This window comes from Lampris incognitus, chromosome 1, assembly GCF_029633865.1.
Source record: "Lampris incognitus isolate fLamInc1 chromosome 1, fLamInc1.hap2, whole genome shotgun sequence".
NCBI lineage: Eukaryota > Metazoa > Chordata > Actinopteri > Lampriformes > Lampridae > Lampris > Lampris incognitus.
In genome coordinates, this window is record NC_079211.1 from 4,037,199 (window position 1) to 4,043,198 (window position 6,000).

The 6,000-nt window shown below is 47.7% G+C and overlaps 1 protein-coding gene across 1 annotated transcript in view; it reads left to right on the forward strand.

The window, feature by feature from the left end:
• The window catches only part of lingo2 (leucine rich repeat and Ig domain containing 2), a 270,359-nt gene that overhangs the window by 195,412 nt on the left and 68,947 nt on the right, over window positions 1-6,000 (forward strand). The window lies entirely within an intron of this gene.

Sequence of the window (6,000 nt, forward strand, 5' to 3'; positions counted from 1 at the left end):
GGACACCTGCAGTCCGATGGGACTGCAGAGGTCACGGAGATGATGATGAAACATCTGAATAAGCCTTGTGTCCAGATGAACTGATTCAACCCTCTGTGGTTTCCTTCCTTAACATGTCTTTTAATTCAGTTCTCTGTGAGAGTAGAGCAGTAAAGATTTTATCAGGATAGAGAAGGACAGGAAAGCAAATGACACAGACACGGAGACTAAGGTGGAGGCTGTTAAAGTTTCCTAAAAACCCGTCTGGCACTTTGATTCTTCCACTGCTGTCAGAGGAAAGCCGGCGAGGAGGAATGAGGAGGTGTGAAGCAGTGATGCGGTTGTAGTTTCTTTTAGATTTTTTTTTCTTCATTTTCCACCTTTATTTGATAGCGATAGTACAGAGAGACAGGAAAGAGAGAGAAGGGATGACATGCAGCAGGGCCCCGGGCCAGATTCGAACCCAGGCCGCTGTGGTAAGGACTCAGCCTAGTGCGGTACCGCTGTACCAGGAGAGCCACTGGGGTGGGCTGTTGTTGCATTTCACCTGAGAAACCTCTCAGACCAAGTCTCGAGGGATTTCCATGGTGTCTGCCCTGCATAGGCCGTGAGATGGAGTCTGCAGGAACTCATCACTTCCAGGCTTTAGAGCGCAGTTCAGTCAAACTTCAGCTCCTGGAGAATGACCAGGCCTCCCTTCACTGGCTTCCTGTCTGCTTTAGGATCCAGTTTTAAGATGTTATTACTTGTTTTTGAGTCTTTAAATGGGCTGGCACCAATTCATTTATCTGAGCTGATACGTCATCACACACCAGTCAGGTGGGGAAACCAGATGCTCCTACATGTTCCCAGATCCAGGCTTCAGGAACAGGGGCCACAGAGCCTCTGCAGTGGCTCCTGCCCCTGCTCTCTGGAACAATCTACCAGTACACATCAGATCTGCTCAGACCCCCGAGACTTTAAATCTTGGTTAAAGACCTGCCTCTTCTGGCTGGCATTCAATTCAAGTTCAGCTTGACACCGTGATTTTATTGTGCAAATATACGTTTACTCTTATGTTTTATTGTTTATATTTTATGTTCTTCATTTTATTATGTCTTCTTTACATATAGTTTATATTCATATGTGTCACTTGTTTTATATTGTATTTTAAGCCTGTGCAGCACTTTGGCTCCACTGTGGTCGTTTTAAATGTGCTATATAAATAGACTTGACTTGACTTGACCATGATGGTCATTATGACCGTTTTGGATTTTCAAAGTTTAATAACTTTGTTGGGGGGGGGGGATACAGACCTGCTGCTCCCCGAATTCTCCTAAAATTGCATATTTGCATTAAAATGAGTTTCAGATCAGTCGCACAAAAAAGAAAGTTATAAGAGCTACCTAAAACGACCATGAGCGGTCAATATGACCGTCTCGTAATTTGCGCGTCATGGCAGTGTTTATGAGGTGGGTTGGTGACCTCATTTCCTTCGTGAGGTTCGTTGCTCTGTCCTAGAAACACACTAGCGCCCTCCAGTGGAGAGAAATAGTCTAAACTTGACTTGTGATGATGTCCAACATGTCTGGTTACAGACGCAGCATGACTACCACCGAGGCCCTGCAGTGTTCACAGGCGTTGGACAGCGGCCATTTTAAATTGTTTGAAAAACTGTATTAAAGTTGTTAAAATGTTAATGTTGGTGTCAGTTAGTTTCATAACAGACACACTAACATATGTAATGCATTAATATCTCAGCTGGGTATTTATCTTGACAGAATATAGAGTTTAAAAACCGGCGGTCATTTTGACCGCCCATGGTCGTTTTAGGTAGGAGTGAAATCCCGCTCGTTCTTGTGTTTTAAAAACACTTCCTCATGCCGTGGCATCAGATGTTGACATGGTTGACAAGCTTCGCTGTGTCAACATCGAAGGTCCCATCTGCCGTCTGCAAGGAGACAAGATGGGTGATTCGAAGACTCCAGTGTAAAACTACCTGATTTCTTGTGGGTCGATTGGACTCGTTAGCCTTGGTTGGCAGCCAGTCTTGGAGAAGGACAACTCTGATTTCAAACCCGGGTAGATGAAGCTCGTTAGCCTGCCGGGCAGTTCCTCTAGAAGAAGGCAAACTCTGACTTAAAACCTCCGCTGCCTTGCGGGTGTACTGTCTACAGGAAAGGCTTCAGGGAAGAAACCCTGAGGAAAGATCTGCATCTGTCTCCATCGCCAGTCGTCTCGCTAGTCTTGCCACTGGTAGTAGGTGGTGTCGGGCGAGGGAGTGGGGTTGATGATGCGCAACTCTTCCTCACTTTAATCATTGCGCAAGTCATCAGCCATCCATCACAGGATGACTAGATGGTCCTCGTCACTGTTGCACGATGCTTCTCTGCGGACTTGTAGCCTGAACATATTACTCATATTTGGAGAATTGGAAATACTGCATGATTAGGTGGCTAAGCCCTGTTTAATAATGCAAGCAGGCTATCTATGCTGTTGTTTGAAACACTTCTTCTGGCAAAGCTGCGTGGAAAATTAGCATCTGATTTGTGCAGGTAAACCTGTTGTTTTGGGCTACAGTAGATTCTCGGATCATACTTGACCAGCGTCTGTTGCCGTCACTTTCTGTTTGACGGCCCCATCAGCCGCCGTTCATGGTGAATCACTGAGAGCACGTGAAGACGAGCGGCCCTAATGAAGGCACCAGCAGCACAGAGGCTGCTGAGGCGGATGCTGAGACGGGTGGAGGCGGTGAGGTGAGATGAGGGCTCATCGCTGAAAGCTCAGTTGGTAAGCAAAGGGCTGAGACGAGCCGGTCGACTGAAACTAGAACCCTCTTCTTTGTTAAAGAGGAAACAGAATGAGAGGAAGCCAGGCAGTGGACTCGCTTCTGTTTTAATCACTCAGAGTTTTTCTTTTTTTTTCTCCCCAACTGTACCAGCCAATCATCCCGCTCTCTGAGCCATCCCGGTCTCTGCTCCACCCCCTCTGCCGATCCGGGGAGGGCTGCAGACTACCACATGCCTCCTCCCATACATGTGGAGTCACCAGCCACTTCTTTTCACCTGACAGTGAAAAGACACGGCCAATTGTGTCATAGGGATGCCCGACCAAGCCGGAGGTAACACGGGGATTCGAACCGGCGATCCCCGTGTTGGTAGGCAACGGAATAGACCGCTATGCTACCCGGACGCCCAGTTGCTCTGAGTTTTGACAAGGGTGCGAGAGCTTAGCACAGTCAAGTAGAGCGATGGGACTTGAAATAACATTGGATTTATGAAGCAGACTGATTGAACAGATGTGGCCCGCCATTTACACCAGGTCATTTATCCATTCGTCTTCTATCCCTGCCCTGTCCCGTTTAGCTAGCTGAGGCTTAGAGTCTATACCCAGCATGTGTTGGGACACAAGGCAGAGAGACACACTGGACAGGTCACTGGTCCATCAAGACATACTGGTGCGTTCCTCTCCTAAATAAAGACATAGGCTTGCATTAAATAGATTTATACTGCTCACTGTCTGCTTCCTTTCATGCAGGAGCTCTCCGCCACGGGCGGGGCTCTCTGCCATGGGCGGCCATTGGTTGGTGTGTTGAATAGACGTGTGTGGAAGGTAATGATGTGACATTATGAGCATTGAGCTGCCGGCTGTTCTAGTACGCAGCGATTTTGTCATACTGTCATTGTTTCCGTGTTCATGCACAGGCACTTCTCTGGTGTTCACATGCAGGGGGAGTTGTGCAGCTCGGTGGTTGACCCTGTGGAGGTCGACCCTGTGGAGGTCGACCCTGTGGAGGGAGCGGGCTGCATGTTTACCGACCTCCTCTCTGAAGCCCACAGGCTGTTGATGTTTACTGTAACTACCCACCCATGCACCAGCACAGGAAGGGACTTCTACTTATTATTGTCCTTGAATAGCACAGTGCTGAGGTTCATTTCTGCCCACACCACACCACACCACACAATACACCACACAATACACCACACCACACCACACCACACAATACACCACACAATACACCACACCACACCACACAATACACCACACAATACACCACACCACACCACACCACACAATACACCACACCACACCACACCACACCACACCACACAATACATCACACCACACAATACATAACACAATACACCATACCACACAATACACCACACCACACAATACACCACACCACATCACACCACACAATACACCACACCACACCACAACACACAGTACACCGCACCACACCACACCACACCACACAATACACCACACCACACAATACATCACACAATACACCACACCACACAATACACCACAGCACATCACACCACACAATACACCACACCATAACACACAGTACACCACACCACACCACAATACACCACACCACACAATACACCACAACACATCACACCACACAATACACCACACCACAACACACCACAATACACCACACCAGATAATACACCACACCACACCACACCACACCATACCACACAGTACACCAGAATGCTTTTATTATCGTCACAAATACAAAACAAAATAAGGCTTTCACATTGTAGAAAAGTAAAAAAATAAATAATTGAAATGGACTGACTGCTTTTAACTGTAGGTGCTTAAATTCAAATGGAGTGAAAGCCAAGCTTGAATGTTTGGGCCCTGACACGTCTGAATGTGTGTGTGTGTGTGTGTGTGTGTGTGTGTGTGTGTGTGTGTGTGTGTGTGTGTGTGTGTGTGTGTGTGTGTGTGTGTGTGTGTGTGTGTGTGTGTGTGTGATGGCCTGGCGGCCTGTCCAGGGTGTCTCCCCGCCTGCTGCCCAGTGACTGCTGGGATAGGCTCCGGCACCCCCGCCACCCGAGAGCAGGAGAAGCGGTTCAGATAATGGATGGATGGATGGACGGATGGACGGATGGATGAATGGATGTATTTGCAGTTTATTTTCTGAGCTGGTTCTGGTGAGGACTCCCAACACCCCCCACCACCGTCCCCGGCAAATGTCACCCCCTCGGTTAGACCAGCAGGTTTTATGACCATAGGGTCCCTTATTTTGATGCGGTGTAATTGTGTTTTGTTTTGGTTTTTTTTCCTGGGGCAGGGTTGCACAGACTTTCTTTGGACAAACCAGAGGGGCAAATACAAAAGAAAAGCATATTTTCAGTTTTTTACAGATGCAGCGTGTGGGTATAATTGGGTACCATCCACAAATGCACATCCGCATAAAAGTTGAGGTGGTAGAAAAAGCAGCTGGTTTGTGTGGTACTGAGGAGCTGCCGGCTGTAAAACTCCATGTGAGAGTCAGTCTCAGTGATGAGAGTCAGTCTCAGTGATGAGTCAGTCTCAGTGATGAGAGTCAGTCTCAATGATGAGAGTCAGTCTGAGTGATGAGAGTCAGTCTCAATGATGAGAGTCAGTCTCAGTGTTGAGAGTCAGTCTCAGTGATGAGTCAGTCTGAGTGATGAGAGTCAGTCTCAGTGATGAGTCAGTCTCAGTGATAAGAGTCAGTCTCAGTGATGAGTCGGTCTCAGTGATGAGAGTCAGTCTCAGTGATGAGTCAGTCTCAGTGATGAGAGTCAGTCTCAATGATGAGAGTCAGTCTCAATGATGAGAGTCAGTCTGAGTGATGAGAGTCGGTCTCAGTGATGAGTCAGTCTCAGTGATGAGTCAGTCTCAGTGATGAGAGTCGGTCTCAGTGATGAGAGTCAGTCTCAGTGATGAGTCAGTCTCAGTGATGAGAGTCAGTCTCAATGATGAGAGTCAGTCTCAATGATGAGAGTCAGTCTCAGTGTTGAGAGTCAGTCTCAGTGATGAGTCAGTCTCAGTGATGAGAGTCGGTCTCAGTGATGAGTCAGTCTCAGTGATGATAGTCGGTCTCAGTGATGAGAGTCAGTCTCAGTGATGAGTCGGTCTCAGTGTTGAGAGTCAGTCTCAGTGATTAGAGTCAGTCTGAGTGATGAGAGTCAGTCTCAGTGATGAGTCAGTCTCAGTGATGAGTCAGTCTCAGTGTTGAGAGTCAGTCTCAGTGATGAGAGTCAGTCTCAGTGA